The 18204-nt window shown below is 48.2% G+C and overlaps 1 protein-coding gene across 3 annotated transcripts in view; it reads left to right on the top strand.

Moving 5' to 3' along the window:
• Nucleotides 1–18204, top strand: part of ARIH2 (ariadne RBR E3 ubiquitin protein ligase 2) — a 92801-nt gene that overhangs the window by 37699 nt on the left and 36898 nt on the right. The window lies entirely within an intron of this gene.

Here is an 18204-nt window from a genome sequence, read left to right as displayed (position 1 = left end):
CCGGATTGGCCAAGAAGGACTTGGTACCCGGAACTTCAAGAGTTGGTCACGGACGACCCGTGCCCTCTACTTCTGAGAAGGGACCTGCTACAACAGGGTCCCTGTCTCTTTCAAGACTTACCGCGGCTGCGTTTGACGGCATGGCGGTTGAACGCCAGATCCTAAAAGGGAAAGGCATTCCAGAAGAAGTCTTTCCTACCTTGATTAAGGCAAGGAAGGAAGTCACCGCGAAACATTATCACCGCATTTGGCGAAAATATGTCGCGTGGTGCGAGGATCGGAGTGTTCCGACGGAGGAATTTCAACTGGGTCGTTTCCTACATTTCCTACAATCAGGATTGTCTATGGGTCTCAAATTGAGATCTATTAAGGTTCAAATTTCGGCCCTGTCAATATTCTTCCAAAAAGAATTGGCCTCAGTTCCTGAGGTACAGACTTTTGTTAAAGGAGTACTGCATATACAGCCTCCTGTGGTGCCTCCGGTGGCACCGTGGGATCTAAATGTAGTTTTAGATTTCCTCAAATCCCATTGGTTTGAACCATTGAAAAAGGTGGATTTTAAATATCTCACATGGAAAGTGACTATGTTACTGGCCCTGGCTTCCGCCAGGAGAGTATCTGAATTGGCGGCTTTATCTTATAAAAGCCCTTATCTAATCTTCCATTCGGATAGGGCAGAACTGAGGACTCGTCCGCATTTTCTCCCTAAGGTGGTATCAGCGTTTCACCTGAACCAACCTATTGTGGTGCCTGCGGCCACTGGCGACTTGGAGGACTCCAAGTTGTTGGACGTTGTCAGAGCCTTAAAAATATGCATTTCAAGGACGGCTGAAGTCAGAAAATCTGACTCGCTGTTGATACTATATGCACCCAACAAGTTGGGTGCCCCTGCTTCTAAGCAGACGATTGCTCGTTGGATTTGTAACACAATTCAACTTGCTCATTCTGTGGCAGGCCTGCCACAGCCTAAATCTGTTAAGGCCCATTCCACAAGGAAGGTGGGCTCATCTTGGGCGGCTGCCCGAGGGGTCTCGGCATTACAATTCTGCCGAGCAGCTACGTGGTCGGGGGAAAACACGTTTGTAAAATTCTACAAATTTGATACCCTGGCAAAAGAGGACTTGGAATTCTCTCATTCGGTGCTGCAGAGTCATCCGCACTCTCCCGCCCGTTTGGGAGCTTTGGTATAATCCCCATGGTCCTTTCAGGAACCCCAGCATCCACTTAGGACGATAGAGAAAATAAGAATTTACTTACCGATAATTCTATTTCTCGGAGTCCGTAGTGGATGCTGGGCGCCCATCCCAAGTGCGGATTATCTGCAATACTGTACATAGTTATTGTTAACAAATTCGGGTTATATTGTTAAGGAGCCATCTTTAAGAGGCTCTTTCTATTATCATACTGTTAACTGGGTTTAGATCACAAGTTGTACGGTGTGATTGGTGTGGCTGGTATGAGTCTTACCCGGGATTCAAATTGCCTCCCTTATTGTGTACGCTCGTCCGGGCACAGTACCTAACTGGAGTCTGGAGGAGGGTCATAGGGGGAGGAGCCAGTGCACACCACCTGATCTGGTAAAAGCTTTACTTTTTTGTGCCCTGTCTCCTGCGGAGCCGCTATTCCCCATGGTCCTTTCAGGAACCCCAGCATCCACTACGGACTCCGAGAAATAGAATTATCGGTAAGTAAATTCTTATTTTAACCCCTGCCATTTTTACACAAAAAAGCGGGAGATAAGGACGTCGTGAAGGGGCGGGGCCTATCTCCTCAGCACACAAGCGCCATTTTCCTTCACAGTTCCGCTGGAAGGACGGCTCCCTGACTCTCCCCTGCAGTCCTGCTTCAGAATCAGGGTAAAAAAGAGAAGGGGGGGCACTATTGGCAGCAAATGACAATATTAGCAGCAGTTATAAGGGAATAACACTTATATAAGGTTATCCCTGTATATATATATAGCGCTGGGTGTGTGCTGGCAGACTCTCCCTCTGTCTCTCCAAAGGGCTCGTGGGGTCCTGTCCTCTATCAGAGCATTCCCGGTGTGTGTGCTGTGTGTCGGTACGTGTGTGTCGACATGTATGAGGAGGAGAATGATGTGGAGGCGGAGCAATTGCCTGCGTTAGTGATGTCACCCCCTAGGGAGTCGACACCTGACTGGATGATCGTGTTCAAACAATTAAGTGATAATGTCAACACTTTGCAAAAAACTGTTGACGACATGAGACAGCCGGCAAATCAATTAGTGCCTGTCCAGGCGTCTCAGACACCGTCAGGGGCCCTAAAACGCCCGTTACCTCAGTGGGTCGACAGACCCAGACACAGATACGGAGTCTAGTGTCGACGGTGATGAGTCGAACGTAATGTCCAGTAGGGCCACACGTTACATGATCACGGCAATGAAGGAAGCATTGCACATTTCTGACACTACAAATACCACTAAGAAGGGTATTATGTGGGGGGTGAAAAAACTACCAATAGTTTTTCCTGAGTCAGATGAATTGAATGAGGTGTGTGATAAAGCGTGGGTTTCTCCCGACAAAAAATTGCTAATTTCTAATAAATTATTGGCACTATACCCTTTCCCATCAGAGGTTAGGACACGTTGGGAAACACCCCCTAGGGTAGATAAGGCGCTCACACGTTTATCAAAACAAGTAGCGTTACCGTCTCCTGATACGGCCACCCTCAAAGAACCAGCTGATAGAAGGCTGGAAAATATTCTAAAAAGTATATACACATACTGGTGTTATACTGCGACCAGCAATCGCTTCAGCCTGGATGTGCAGTGCTGGAGTCGCGTGGTCGGATTCCCTGACTGAAAATATTGATACCCTGGATAGGGACAATATATTGTTAACTATAGAGCATTTGAAGGATGCATTACTATATATGCGTGATGCACAGAGGGATATTTGCACCCTGGCATCAAGAGTAAGTGCTATGTCCATCTCTGCCAGAAGAACGTTATGGACGCGTCAGTGGTCAGGGGTTGCGGATTCCAAACGACATATGGAAGTATTGCCGTATAAAGGGGAGGAGTTATTTGGGGCTGGTCTTTCGGACCTGGTGGCCACGGCAACGGCTGGAAAGTCCACCTTCTTACCCCAGGTCACTTCACATCAACAGAAAAAGTCACCGTCTTTTCAAACTCAGTCCTTTCGTTCCCATAAATACAAGCGAGCAAAAGGCCATTCCTTTCTGCCCCGGGGCAGAGGAAGGGGAAAAAGACTGCACCATGCAGCCGCTTCCCAGGATCAGAAGCCTTCCCCTGCTTCTGCCAAGTCTTCAGCATGACGCTGGGGCTTTACAAGCGGACTCAGGCTTGGTGGGGGCCCGTCTCAAGAATTTCAACGCGCAGTGGGCTCACTCGCAAGTGGATCCCTGGATTCTACAGGTAGTATCGCAGGGGTACAAACTGGAATTCAAGGGCGTTTCCCCCTCGCCGGTTCCTGAAGTCTGCTCTGCCAAAGTCTCCCTCCGACAGGGAGGCAGTTCTGGAAGCCATTCACAAGCTGTATTCCCAGCAGGTGATAATCAAGGTACCCCTCCTACAACAAGGAAAGGGTTATTATTCCACGCTGTTTGTGGTACCGAAACCGGACGGCTCGGTGAGACCAATTTTAAATCTGAAATCCTTGAACACTTACATAAAAAGGTTCAAATTCAAGATGGAATCACTCAGAGCGGTGATAGCGAACCTGGAAGAAGGGGACTATATGGTGTCTCTGGACATCAAAGATGCTTATCTCCACGTCCCAATCTACCCTTCTCACCAAGGGTATCTCAGGTTTGTAGTACAAGACTGTCATTATCAGTTTCAGACGCTGCCGTTTGGGTTGTCCACGGCACCTCGGGTCTTTACCAAGGTAATGGCCGAAATGATGATTCTTCTTCGAAGAAAAGGCGTATTAATTATCCCTTACTTGGACGATCTCCTGATAAGGGCAAGGTCCAGGGAACGGTTAGAAGTCGGAGTAGCACTATCTCAGATAGTGTTACGTCAGCACGGGTGGATCCTAAATATTCCAAAATCGCAGCTGATTCCAACGACACGTCTTCTGTTCCTAGGAATGATTCTGGACACAGTCCAGAAGAAGGTTTTTCTCCCGGAGGAGAAGGCCAAGGAGTTATCCGAGCTAGTCAGGAACCTCCTAAAACCAGCCCAGGTGTCGGTGCATCAGTGCATGAGGGTCCTGGGAAAAATGGTGGCTTCTTACGAAGCAATTCCATTCGGAAGATTCCATGCAAGAACGTTTCAGTGGGATCTACTGGACAAATGGTCCGGTTCGCATCTTCAGATGCAGCAGCGGATAACCCTGTCACCAAAGACAAGGGTGTCTCTCCTGTGGTGGTTGCAGAGTGCTCATCTTCTAGAGGGCCGCAGATTCGGCATTCAGGATTGGATCCTGGTGACCACGGATGCAAGCCTGAGAGGCTGGGGAGCAGTCACACAGGGAAAAAACTTCCAGGGCTTGTGGTCAAGCATGGAAACATCTCTTCATATAAACATTCTGGAACTACGGGCCATTTACAATGCCCTAAGTCAAGCGAAACCCCTGCTTCAGCGTCAGGCGGTATTGATCCAATCGGACAACATCACGTCAGTCGCCCACGTAAACAGACAGGGCGGCACGAGAAGCAGGAGGGCTATGGCAGAGGCTGCAAGGATTCTTCGCTGGGCGGAAAATCATGTGATAGCTCTGTCAGCAGTGTTCATTCCGGGAGTGGACAACTGGGAAGCAGACTTCCTCAGCAGACACGACCTTCACCCGGGAGAGTGGGGACTTCACCCAGAAGTCTTCCACCTGATTGTAAACCGTTGGGAAAAACCAAAGGTGGACATGATGGCGTCACGTCTAAACAAAAAATTAGACAGATATTGCGCCAGGTCAAGGGACCCTCAGGCAATAGCGGTGGACGCTCTGGTGACACCGTGGGTGTACCAGTCAGTGTATGTGTTCCCTCCTCTGCCTCTCATACCAAAAGTACTGAGAATCATAAGAAGGAGAGGAGTAAGAACGATACTCGTGGTTCCGGATTGGCCAAGAAGGACTTGGTACCCGGAACTTCAGGAGATGCTCACGGAAGACCCGTGGCCTCTACCTCTAAGAAAGGACCTGCTCCAGCAGGGGCCTTGTCTGTTCCAAGACTTACCGCGGCTGCGTTTGACGGCATGGCGGTTGAACGCCGGATCCTGAAGGAAAAAGGCATTCCAGATGAAGTCATCCCTACCCTGGTCAAAGCCAGGAAGGATGTAACCGCAAAACATTATCACCGCATTTGGCGAAAATATGTTGCGTGGTGTGAGGCCAAGAAGGCCCCTACGGAGGAATTTCAACTGGGTCGTTTCCTCCATTTCCTGCAAACAGGACTGTCTATGGGCCTAAAATTAGGGTCCATTAAGGTTCAAATTTCGGCCCTGTCGATTTTCTAGAAAGAACTGGCTTCAGTACCTGAAGTTCAGACATTTGTAAAAGGGGTACTGCATATACAACCTCCTTTTGTGCCTCCAGTGGCACCTTGGGATCTCAATGTTGTTTTGAGGTTCCTTAAGTCACATTGGTTTGAACCACTCACCACTGTGGACTTAAAATATCTCACATGGAAGGTGACGATGCTGTTAGCCCTGGCTTCAGCCAGGCGTGTGTCAGAATTGGCGGCTTTATCATATAAAAGCCCTTACTTAATTTTTCATTCTGACAGGGCAGAATTGAGGACTCGTCCTCAATTTCTCCCTAAGGTGGTTTCTGCTTTTCACATGAACCAACCTATTGTGGTGCCTGCGGCTACTAGGGACTTGGAGGACTCCAAGTTACTTGACGTTGTCAGGGCCCTGAAAATATATGTTTCCAGGACGGCTGGAGTCAGAAAGTCTGACTCGCTGTTTATCCTGTATGCACCCAACAAGCTGGGTGCTCCTGCTTCTAAGCAGACTATTGCTCGTTGGATTTGTAGTACAATTCAACTTGCACATTCTGTGGCAGGCCTGCCACAGCCTAAATCGGTAAAAGCCCATTCCACAAGGAAAGTGGGCTCATCTTGGGCGGCTGCCCGAGGGGTCTCGGCTTTACAACTTTGCCGAGCAGCTACTTGGTCAGGGGCAAACACGTTTGCTAAATTCTACAAATTTGATACCCTGGCTGAGGAGGACCTGGAGTTCTCTCATTCGGTGCTGCAGAGTCATCCGCACTCTCCCGCCCGTTTGGGAGCTTTGGTATAATCCCCATGGTCCTTACGGAGTCCCAGCATCCACTAGGACGTCAGAGAAAATAAGATTTTACTTACCGATAAATCTATTTCTCATAGTCCGTAGTGGATGCTGGGCGCCCATCCCAAGTGCGGATTGTCTGCAATACTTGTACATAGTTATTGTTAACAAAATCGGGTTATTGTTGTTGTGAGCCATCTTTTCAGAGGCTCCTTCGTTGTTATCATACTGTTAACTGGGTTCAGATCACGAGTTGTACGGTGTGATTGGTGTGGCTGGTATGAGTCTTACCCGGGATTCAATATCCTTCCTTATTATGTACGCTCGTCCGGGCACAGTATCCTAACTGAGGCTTGGAGGAGGGTCATAGGGGGAGGAGCCAGTGCACACCACCTGATCCTAAAGCTTTTATTCTTGTGCCCTGTCTCCTGCGGAGCCGCTATTCCCCATGGTCCTTACGGAGTCCCAGCATCCACTACGGACTATGAGAAATAGATTTATCGGTAAGTAAAATCTTATTTTCCCTATTATGTGTCTGTTTGGTACTGATGGAAATTAATGGTAAAAATAATGGGGGTGCATAGTGCAGGGTAGATTTTATCCCAAATGCTAAAGGTAACCAAAATGAACTTAAGGGCGATTGTGTGTTAGAGGGGCGAGTCCTCTGGACGTGAACAGACTTGCGGAGAGCCTGTCTCTCGTGTTCTTGTGTTAACAGGACGCAATTTGGCTTTTACCGACATTCTCCTGTTTCGTACCTGGGTCTTGTGTCCTGCATTTGTGATTAGCCCTTGGAGATGACGCTAAAGCAAGTCTGATATCTAGCGAAGAAATCCCTAACGCAAAGCTGTAAGAGATGGTAATCCAGTGACGCTTCCCATCAGCACAAATCCACGTTTGTGCAGTAGTGTCCAGGTGTGGTTGTGCAGAAATGCAACACAGTGGTACAATAGTGCCCAGGTGTGGTTGTATAGAAGTGGTACAATAGTGCCCAGGTGTGGTTATATAGAAGTGGTACAATAGTGCCCAGGTGTGGTTGTGTAGAAGTTCTACACAGTGGTACAGTAGTGCACAGGTGTGGTTGTGTAGAAATGCTACACACTATTATAATAGTGCCCAGGTGCAGTTGTGTAGAAGTGCTACACAGTGGTACAGTAGTGCACAGGTGTGGTTGTGTAGACATGCTACACACTATTATAATAGTGCCCAGGTGCAGTTGTGTAGAAGTGCGGGCTCTGGGGTTCCGCTCGGTTATCATGGCTAGAGTGTAGTTTCCTGGGAACTAGAAAAGCAAAGTCTTTATAAATGTCCTTCACTCTCCTATACACCTGTATATAGCTGAAATCCATTGTACACCATGGGACAGTGGTCTTGTAGATTCCCATTAGAATGAAGACGGTTTGGCACTAACTATAACTGTGTGATGAAATAATCTTTAGGATCCTATCTGGGAGTGGGCACACACAACATTGTTACACTGCCCCCTGGTGATGATGATGTAAACCCTAAATGCAGGAAGAGGCTCCCATCTAGTGACTGCAATTTCTGTATCTCCTGTCCTACTAGAATGTGTGGCACACCAGATGCAGTGGAACTGCAAATACCAGCATGTCCTGTCGCAGTTTTAGCATGACCTAATAGCTGTGGCAGGGCCTAATGGGTGTCGACCGAGAGTCCGGATACCGGGGCTACGCACACACGCGTGCGGTCTCTGGGCTGTTGCAAGTGTGGCAAATGTGTGCACTTATATAGCGTGAGCTGGCTAATTGGATCGCCCAGTAACAGTGCATTGTACTTACTAACTCCTAGACCTAGAGAGAGCTGATATCGCGGTCTAAAGGCTGAATTATACCAGTGCGGCCAGACGCTTCTATCTGTGGCTTCCCACTGCGAAGATAAGATTGTATGCATTGCTCTCTCGCTGTTAGGGTTGGCGCTTGAAAGAATGAAAATATATTTCTAGTAAAGTCTTTCTAAAAGCCCCAATAGGCCTAGGTGGGCCAGATGTGCTGTTTGTACTTTGATACATGGTAAAATCACGCGGGTTCTTCCATGAAATGTTTATTTTTGCCTGCTTAGTATATGATAATGTACCGCAGGCGATTGCTTTGCTGTATGACCGTGTTGTGACTGAGCATGACCTCTCATGACTGCATCAGATATAAACGTTCCGTGCTGTGCTTAATGTAGTTGTGATAATGTGAAGGCTGATCGCTGATAAGGCAGTCTCTGCATGTAGTGTGGATCTGTCTTGCTAATTGGTCTTTGTCTAGTCCTAGGACCCTTGTACTACTGATAGGAAGATCTTGGTCCCCGCTTGTGTCATAGTAACACTGACATCCTGTATCTGAGCCATGATTGCATATTGCCGCAGATGCTTGTTGTACTTATTTGCAACCCTGAGTTATCTGGGAAGAAATAGGGAGTCCTGCTATGCTGTGCGCTTGCACTTGGTGGTAGGGGAATGATCTATGAGTAAGTCCAGCTAGAAATTGTCATTGCACCTAGGAATAGCCTGCTGCGTTGCAGGGGAGCAAACTCGAACTGTGCAAACGGCCTTAGAACCTAGCTCACTATTTGTGCGCTACGGGTAAATGTCGGCTGTGTTTTCCCTGCATATTCCTTTGCACCTCTGTTGCACAGCAATGTATATTCAGGTGTAAATGTGTACCCCTTAGCTGGACTTTCTCACCTAAGGCCCAGCACCAGGCATTGTTAATATGGCATAGACAACGATGAGTATTATATTTTTGTTTATATTATTGACTTGTATTTAATTGGGTATCCAGCTCCTCACGGTGGAAACTAAAGTTCTGGAGAAATTCAGGATTACTCAGACTGCTCCAAACAGCATCTGCCAGGTGATCCCTAACACTGTAGCTGCAAAAGTTTTCAGACCGCAGTGTAAGCGCCAAAATGTGACCCGTGCTCACGCACCTGCACAACCGGGGTGGCGGAGGGATACGTCTTTGCTCTCCGGAACTCCTTACAGTTGGAAGGAGCAAGCCTTCAGGAAGGAATGTCCTCTGAAGGTGCCGTCAGTTCCTGCAATCAAACTCTGAAAATATTGGGTTTTCGGAGGTTGAGGACTATCTGCCTGCCCCATTGGGACACTGATGGTGAATGGTCCCATTATTTAAAACATGCGGAGACTTGTGTTTCCATTTAAGTAATGGCCCATTCAGCTTGATGCGAAGGCCCCTAATGGGTCAATTCTATTCGGCAACTTAAGAATAGCGCCGGGAATTAGCTCCCGACGCTATTCAATTCAGCTCCAGTTAAGTCGGCGATGTCCTGTTCTCGCCGACTAAACAGGTTGAATTGTCGGGAGAACGGGCATTCTCCGACTTAACTCCCCGGCGCGAGGCTGATTCTCGACAGAATTAACCTCGCGCCGGCCGCGAGGCAGCACTTTTGTCGGGTTTCTTCTCTCATCCCCCGGGGATGAGAGAAGAATTCCCGACAATTGCGGGTCACTAGCAGCTGAATTTAAATAGCGTTGGGAGCTAATTCCCGGCGCTATTCTTAAGTTGCCGAATAGAATTGACCCCAAAGTGAGTAACGGTTATTAACCGTGGGACTCGAGGGGAAGAGGACGGGTATAAGGTGAGATGAGCAGGTAGGACAGAGAGATGGGAGTTAACAGGCTGATAAATTGTCTGATAGAGCAGGGCGTGAGTTCCATAGGAGAGAGGAGCAGCACAGAACAAGTCTTGGAATGAGAAGGGGTAAATTAAGGCCTGATTGTACGCACATGCCTAAGCAGCTGCGAGATTTCAGGCTATGGACCTGCTTACCAACACAAGGGAAGCGGCCGGCAAGAAAAGATTAGCGGCACCCACATGAGCCATCGCACGGTCCTCGACAACGGTGTACACATACGCAGCAGTGACCCAAACCAGAAAACAATTCCCCGGGTGACAGATTTGCCATGGCAATAGGGATGCCATGTTTCTCTACATACATGATCGCAGCTGAAGGCAGAAACACGCCACTCTCATGTTACCTCCCCCAATCAGTCCCTTCCTGTCAATCACTCTGCATTTTAATTCTGACTGCGAGCATCATCGCAAAGGTACTTTGGCACGTGCGCAGTGTGATCGCAGTGCATGCGGTAGTCTAGCAATAATCGCTTCGTTGCGTGAACATCAGCAATGCATATAAATATGAATTAGGCTGTTAGTGCGGAGGCCAGGTGAGGAAGAATCGAGTGGATGAGAGGAAATATGGACTGAGATGTGGTTGGAGATAAAGGAGAGGGAGGAGGTAATCTGTGTGGAGGCAAGGTGATAATTAGAGGTAGGAGTGTGGACTGAGATGAGGTTGGAGGTAATCTGTGTGGAGGCAAGGTGATAATAAGAGGTTGGAGGAGTGTGGACTGAGATGAGGTTGGAGGTAATCTGTGTGGAGGCCAGGTGCTAATTACAGGCTGGAGGAGTGTGGACTGAGATGAGGTTGGAGGTAATCTGTGTGGAGGCCAGGTGATAATTACAGGCTGGAGGAGTGTGGACTGAGATGAGGTTGGAGGTAATCTGTGTGGAGGCCAGGTGATAATTACAGGCTGGAGGAGTGTGGACTGAGATGAGGTTGGAGGTAATCTGTGTGGAGGCCAGGTGATAATTACAGGCTGGAGGAGTGTGGACTGAGATGAGGTAGGAGGTAAAGAAGAGGTAGGAGGTAATCTGTGTGGAGGCAAGGTGATAATTAGAGGTAGGAGTGTGGACTGAGATGAGGTTGGAGGTAATCTGTGTGGAGGCCAGGTGATAATTAGGTTGGAGGAGTGTGGACTGAGATGAGGTTGGAGGTAATGTATGTGGAGGCAAGGTGATAATAAGAGGTTGGAGTGTGGACTGAGATGAGGTTGGTGATGTAGGTGGCTGTGGAGTGTAAACTGTATCCTATAGGAGAAGGAGAAGTTGAATCGGAGTGATGGATGGGAGAGCTAAAGACCAGAGATTGGGAGATTGCAGTAGACCGACCTATGAAGGGCTGCCACTATATAAATTGGTGTCCTGTTTCTTGCCTTTGCTTTGTATATGAGCAGAAATATTAATAATGTAATCTTCCCTGAATAATGCAAACACGATTGCACAATCTGCACCAGAGCGGCAGTAATCGGAGAAGGAAATCCTACTCTGCAGATATATAGCCGTATGATTCTGTTCGATCTGAGCGTTACGACAGATAACTAATTATAGGCCGGGGACGCTGCAGAGAACAAATGTCGTAAGGAGCACAAAGGAAACAATGAGCCCTGTGCAGGCCGCAAGCCCCTCATACCCACTTCATTCTAATTCAATGTGCTTTTTAGTGAGAAACATATAAAAATAGTTCTAATGTTTCTTATTGCTCTGTTCTAGATCAGTATGTGTCCCGGATACAGTGACTGGCAGTAAGTCAGTATTATACGTGCACCCAGCCCTTCCAGCAGTGCTGCTCTTTTATATAGAACCAGAAACGCATACAGCAGTGTCATAAACCGGCACCGTATAGGGGAACGTCAGACAGGGCCATGTTGTATGGAACATCTGATGTAAATACATACCGGTATGAAGAACAGGCCGGAAGCACAGCTGTCGCGTTACTGCGGCCTCCATGTTGTATTGCTGTTGGTGGAGGGGCAGCCTCCGTTACTACCCCCCGCCCGGCTACTGTGTTATATTGTTTTGCACTTTTTGGGGGCATAAAAGCAGACCTCATACCTTGGTGATGTCCATGTTCCTAGGGGCTGGGTAGGCCATACATTGGTTCAGCCCTTATTCTTATGTCTACCTGTGCATAGGTGACCGATGTGCTTTAAGATGTATAAATACGATCTGTAGCTAGGCTCGCCGTAATACCCCTTCTATCTGGAACGGTATCCGTTCACATGGTCGACCATGTTATGGTCGACAGTCATTAGGTCGACCACTATTGGTCGACATTGACATGGTCGACATGGACACATGGTGGACACGTGGAAATGGTCGACACATGAACGGTCGACATATGAAAAGGTCGACATGAGGTTTTTTTTCTTTTCTCTATCGTCCTAGTGGATGCTGGGGTTCCTGAAAGGACCATGGGGAATAGCGGCTCCGCAGGAGACAGGGCACAAAAGTTAAGCTTTAGGATCAGGTGGTGTGCACTGGCTCCTCCCCCTATGACCCTCCTCCAAGCCTCAGTTAGGTTTTTGTGCCCGGCCGAGAAGGGTGCAATCTAGGTGGCTCTCCTAAAGAGCTGCTTAGAAAAGTTTAGTTTTAGGTTTTTTATTTTACAGTGAGTCCTGCTGGCAACAGGATCACTGCATCGAGGGACTTAGGGGAGAAGAAGTGAACTCACCTGCGTGCAGGATGGATTGGCTTCTTAGGCTACTGGACATTAGCTCCAGAGGGACGATCACAGGTACAGCCTGGATGGGTCACCGGAGCCGCGCCGCCGGCCCCCTTGCAGATGCCGAAAAGAGAAGAGGTCCAGAAATCGGCGGCAGAAGACTCTTCAGTCTTCTTAAGGTAGCGCACAGCACTGCAGCTGTGCGCCATTTTCCTCTCAGCACACTTCACACGGCAGTCACTGAGGGTGCAGGGCGCTGGAAGGGGGGCGCCCTGGGAGGCAAATGAAAACCTTTTTTGGCTAAAAATACCTCACATATAGCCTCCGGGGGCTATATGGAGATATTTAACCCCTGCCAGAATCCGTTGAAGAGCGGGAGACGAGCCCGCCGAAAAGGGGGCGGGGCCTATCTCCTCAGCACACAGCGCCATTTTCCCTCACAGAAAGCCTGGAGGGAAGGCTCCCAGGCTCTCCCCTGCACTGCACTACAGAAACAGGGTTAAAACAGAGAGGGGGGGCACTAATTTGGCGTTAGACATATATATAAAGATGCTATAAGGGAAAACACTTATATAAGGTTGTCCCTATATAATTATAGCGTTTTTGGTGTGTGCTGGCAAACTCTCCCTCTGTCTCTCCAAAGGGCTAGTGGGTCCTGTCCTCTATCAGAGCATTCCCTGTGTGTGTGCTGTGTGTCGGTACGTGTGTGTCGACATGTATGAGGACGATGTTGGTGAGGAGGCGGAGCAATTGCCTGTAATGGTGATGTCACTCTCTAGGGAGTCGACACCGGAATGGATGGCTTATTTAGGGAATTACGTGATAATGTCAACACGCTGCAAGGTCGGTTGACGACATGAGACGGCCGACAAACAATTAGTACCGGTCCAGACGTCTCAAAAACACCGTCAGGGGTTTAAAACGCCCGTTTACCTTAGTCGGTCGACACAGACACGGACACTGAATCCAGTGTCGACGGTGAATAAACAAACGTATTCCTTATTAGGGCCACACGTTAAGGGCAATGAAGGAGGTGTTACATATTTCTGATACTACAAGTACCACAAAGATGGGTATTATGTGGCAGTGAAAAAACTACCGTAGTTTTTCCTGAATCAGATAAAATAAAATGAAGTGTGTGATGAGGCGTGGGTTTACCCCGATAGCAAATATTGGCGTTATACCTTTTTCCGCCAGAAGTTAGGGCGCGTTGGGAAACACCCCTTAGGGTGGATAAGGCGCTCACACGCTTATCATGTGGCGTTACCGTCTCCAGATACGGCCGCCCTCAAGGAGCCAGCTGATATGAAGCTGGAGTAATATCCTAAAAAGTATATACACACATACGGTGGTTATACTGCGACCAGCGATCGCCTCAGCCTGGAAATGCAGTGCTGGGTTGGCTTGGTCGGATTCCCTGACTGAAAATATTTTAGTGATATAGAGCATTTAATAGGATGCAGTCTATATATATATATATATATTATATGCGAGATGCACGGAGGGATATTTGCACTCTGGCATCAAGATAAGTGCGTTGTCCATATCTGCCAGAAGATGTTATGGACACGACAGTGGTCAGGTGATGCAGATCCCATACGGCACATGAAAGTATGGTCGTATAAAGGAGAGTAGGTACTTGGGGTCGGTCCATCGGACCTGGGGGCCACGGCAACAGCTGGGAAATCCAACCTTTTTACCCCAAGTCACATCTCAGCAGAAAAAGACACTGTCTTTTCAGCCTCAATCCTTCCGTTCCCATAAGGGCATGCGGGCAAAAGGCCAGTCATATCTGCCCAGACATAGAGGAAAGGGAAGTAGACTGCAGAAGGCAGCCCCTTTCCAGGAACAGAAGCCCTCCACCGAGTCTGCCAAGTCCTCAGCAGGACGCTGGGGCCGTGCAAGCTGACTCAGGTGAGGTGGGGGGTCGTCTCAAGAGTCTCAGCGTGCAGTGGCATCACTCGCAAGTTGACCCCTAGATCGTACAAAGTATTATCCCAGGGGTACAGTTTGGAGATTCGAGACATCTTTTCCTCGCAGGTTCCTGAAGTCTGCTTTACCAAAGGCTCCCTCCGACAGGGAGGCAGTATTGGGAAAAAATTCACAAGCTGTATTTCCAGCAGGTGATAATCAAAGTACCCCTCCTACAATCAAGGAAAAGGGTATTAGTCTTCCACACTATATTGTGGTACTGAAGCCAGACGGCTTGGTGAGACATATTCTAAATCTAAAATTTTTGAACACTTACATACAAAGGTTCAAATCAAGATGGAGTCACTCAGACAGTGATAGCGAACCGGAAAAAAGGGGACTATATGGTGTCCCTGGACATCAAGGATTACCTCCATGTCCAAATTTGCCCTTCTCAACAAGGGTACCTATGGTTCGTGGTACAGAACTGTCAATATCAGTTTCTGACGCTGCCGTTGAATTATCCACGGCACCCCGGGCCTTTACCAAGGTAATGGCCGAAAAGATGATTCTCTTCAAAGAAAAGGGCATCTTAATTATCCCTTACTTGGACGATATCCTGAAAAGGGAAAGGTCCAGAGAACAGTTGGAGGTCGGAATAGCACTATCTAAAGTAGTTCTATGACAGCACGAGTGGATTCTAAATATTCCAAAAATCGCAGCGTTTTTCCGACGATACGTCTGCTGTTCCTAGGAATGATTCTGGGCATAGTCCAGAAAAAGGTGTTTCTCCTTGAGGAGAAAGCCAGGGAGCTATCCGAACTAGTCAGAAACCTCCTAAAACCAGGCCAAGTATCAGTGCATCAATGCACAGGAGTCCTGGGAAAAATGGTGGCTTCTTACGAAGCAATTCCATTCGGCAGATCTCACGCAAAAAATTTTCAGGGGGATTTGCTGGACGAATGGTCCGGATCGCATCTTCAGATGCATCAGCAGATAATCCTGTCTCCAAGGACAAGGGTGTCTCTTCTGTGGGGGCTGCAGAGTGCTCATCTTCTAGAGGACAGCACATTCAGCATTCAGGACTGTGTTCTGGTGACCACGGATGCCAGCCTGAGAGGCTGGGAAGCTGTCACACAGGGAAGAAATTTCCAAGGAATGTGGTCAAGTCTGGAGACTTTTCTCCACATGAATATACTGGAGCTAAGAGCAATTTCCAATGCTCTGAGCCTAGGAAGACCTCTGCTTCAAAGTCAGTCGGTGCTGATCTGGTCGGACATCATCATGGCAGTCGCCCACGTAAACAGACGGGCGGCACAAGAAGCAGGAGGGCAATGACAGCAAGAACTTTTCGCTGAGCAAAAAAAAAAATCATGTGATAACACTGTCAGCAGTGTTCATTCCGGGAGTGGAAAACTGAATTTCCTCAGCAGGAATGAATTCCACTCGGAAAAGTGGGAACTTCATCTGGAAGTTTCCACATGATTGTAAACCGTGGGAAAGACCAAAGGTGGTCATAAGATGGCGTCCCACCTGAAGCGCCAGGTCAAGAGACCCTCAGGCAATAGCTGGGTCGCTCTGGTAACACCGTGGGTGTACCAGTCGGGTATGTGTTCCCTCCTCTGCCTCTCATACCCAGGGTATTGAGAATTATAGGAAGGAGAGGAGTAAGAATTATACTCGTGGCTCCGGTTTGGCCAAGAAGGACTTGGTAACCGGAACTTCAAGAGATAAGAAGGGTCTTGATTCAGCAAGAATCATGTCTGTTCCAAGACTTAACGCAGCTGCGTTGACGCAGGGGCGGGTGAACGCCGGATCCTAAGGGAAAAAGGCATTCCGGAAGAGGTCATCCCTACCCTGGTCAGAGCCAGGAAGGAGGTGACCGCACAACATTATCACATTTTAGGTGAAAATATGTTCCATGGTGTGAGGCCAGGAAGGCTCCACGGAAGAATTTCAACTAGGTTAATTCCTATATTTCCTGCAAACAGGAGTGTCTATGGGCCTCAAATTGGGGTCCATTAAGGTTTAAATTTCGGCCTGTCGATTTTCTTCCAGAAAGAATTGGCTTCAGTTCCTGAAGTCCAGAAGTTTGTCAAGGGAGTACTGCATATACAACCCCTTTTGATGTTTCCAGTGGCACTGGGGGATCTCAACGTAGTTTTGGGGATTCCAAAAATCACATTGGTTTAAACCACTCAAATCTGTGGATTTGATATATCTCACATGGAAAGTGAACATGCGGTTGGTCCTGGCCTCGGCCAGGCGAGTGTCAAAATTGGCGGCTTTGTCTCACAAAGCCATATCTGATTGTCCATTCGGACAGAGCAAAGCTGCGGACTCGTCCCCAGTTTATCCCTAAGGTGGTGTCAGCGTTTTACCTGAACCAGCTTATTGTGGTACCTGCGGCTACTAGGGACTTGGAGGACTCCAAGTTGCTGGATGTTGTCAGGGCCCTGAAAATATAGTTTTCCAGGTCGGCTGGAGTCAGGAAATCTGACTCGCTGTTTATCCTGTATGCACCCAACAAGCTGGGTGCCCCTGCTTCTAAGCAGACTATTGCTCGTTGGATTTGTAGTACAATTCAGCTTGCACATTCTGTGGCAGGCTTGCCACAGCCAAAAATATGTAAATGCCCATTCCACAAGGAAGGTGGGCTCATCTTGGGCGGCTGCCCGAGGGGTCTCGGCTTTACAACTTTGCCGAGCGGCTACGTGGTCGGGGGAGAACACGTTTGTAAAATCCTACAAATTTGATACCCTGGCTGAGGAGGACCTGGAGTTCTCTCATTCGGTGCTGCAGAGTCATCCGCACTCTCCCGCCCGTTTGGGAGCTTTGGTATAATCCCCATGGTCCTTTCAGGAACCCCAGCATCCACTAGGACGATAGAGAAAATAAGAATTTACTTACCGATAATTCTATTTCTCGGAGTCCGTAGTGGATGCTGGGCGCCCATCCCAAGTGCGGATTATCTGCAATACTTGTACATAGTTATTGTTAACTAAATCGGGTTATTGTTGTAGTGAGCCATCTTTCAGAGGCTCCTCTGTTCTCATACTGTTAACTGGGTTCAGATCACAGGTTGTACAGTGTGATTGGTGTGGCTGGTATGAGTCTTACCCGGGATTCAAAATCCTTCCTTATTATGTACGCTCGTCCGGGCACAGTATCCTAACTGAGGCTTGGAGGAGGGTCATAGGGGGAGGAGCCAGTGCACACCACCTGATCCTAAAGCTTAACTTTTGTGCCCTGTCTCCTGCGGAGCCGCTATTCCCCATGGTCCTTTCAGGAACCCCAGCATCCACTACGGACTCCGAGAAATAGAATTATCGGTAAGTAAATTCTCATTTTTTTTTTTTTTTCTTTTGGGGAACTTTTCCATACTTTACGATCCACATGGACTACGATTGGAACGGTAAAGTGTGCCGAGCGAAGCGGTAGCGGAGCGAAGGCACCATGCCCGAAGCATGGCGAGCCATGCGAGGGGACGCGGTGCACTAATTGGGGATCCCAGTCACTTTACGCAAAAAACGACACCAAAAAAAGAAAAAAAAAAACACCTCATGTTGACCTTTTCATGTGTCGACCTTTCATGTGTCGACCATTTTCATGTGTCGACCATGTGTCCATGTCAACCATGTCAATGTCGACCAATAGTGGTCTACCTAATGACGACCATAACATGGTCGACCATTCATACCAGAACCATCTGGAACACCTAAGATTTGCACAGGTTCTGTGGCTGATTAAATCCAGGTGAAATGCAGATTGAA

The sequence above is a fragment of the Pseudophryne corroboree genome, chromosome 9, assembly GCF_028390025.1.
Source record: "Pseudophryne corroboree isolate aPseCor3 chromosome 9, aPseCor3.hap2, whole genome shotgun sequence".
Classification (NCBI taxonomy): Eukaryota; Metazoa; Chordata; class Amphibia; order Anura; family Myobatrachidae; genus Pseudophryne; species Pseudophryne corroboree.
The sequence above is the reverse complement of the archived record's forward strand: the minus strand, read 5'-3'. Positions and strand labels throughout refer to the sequence as shown.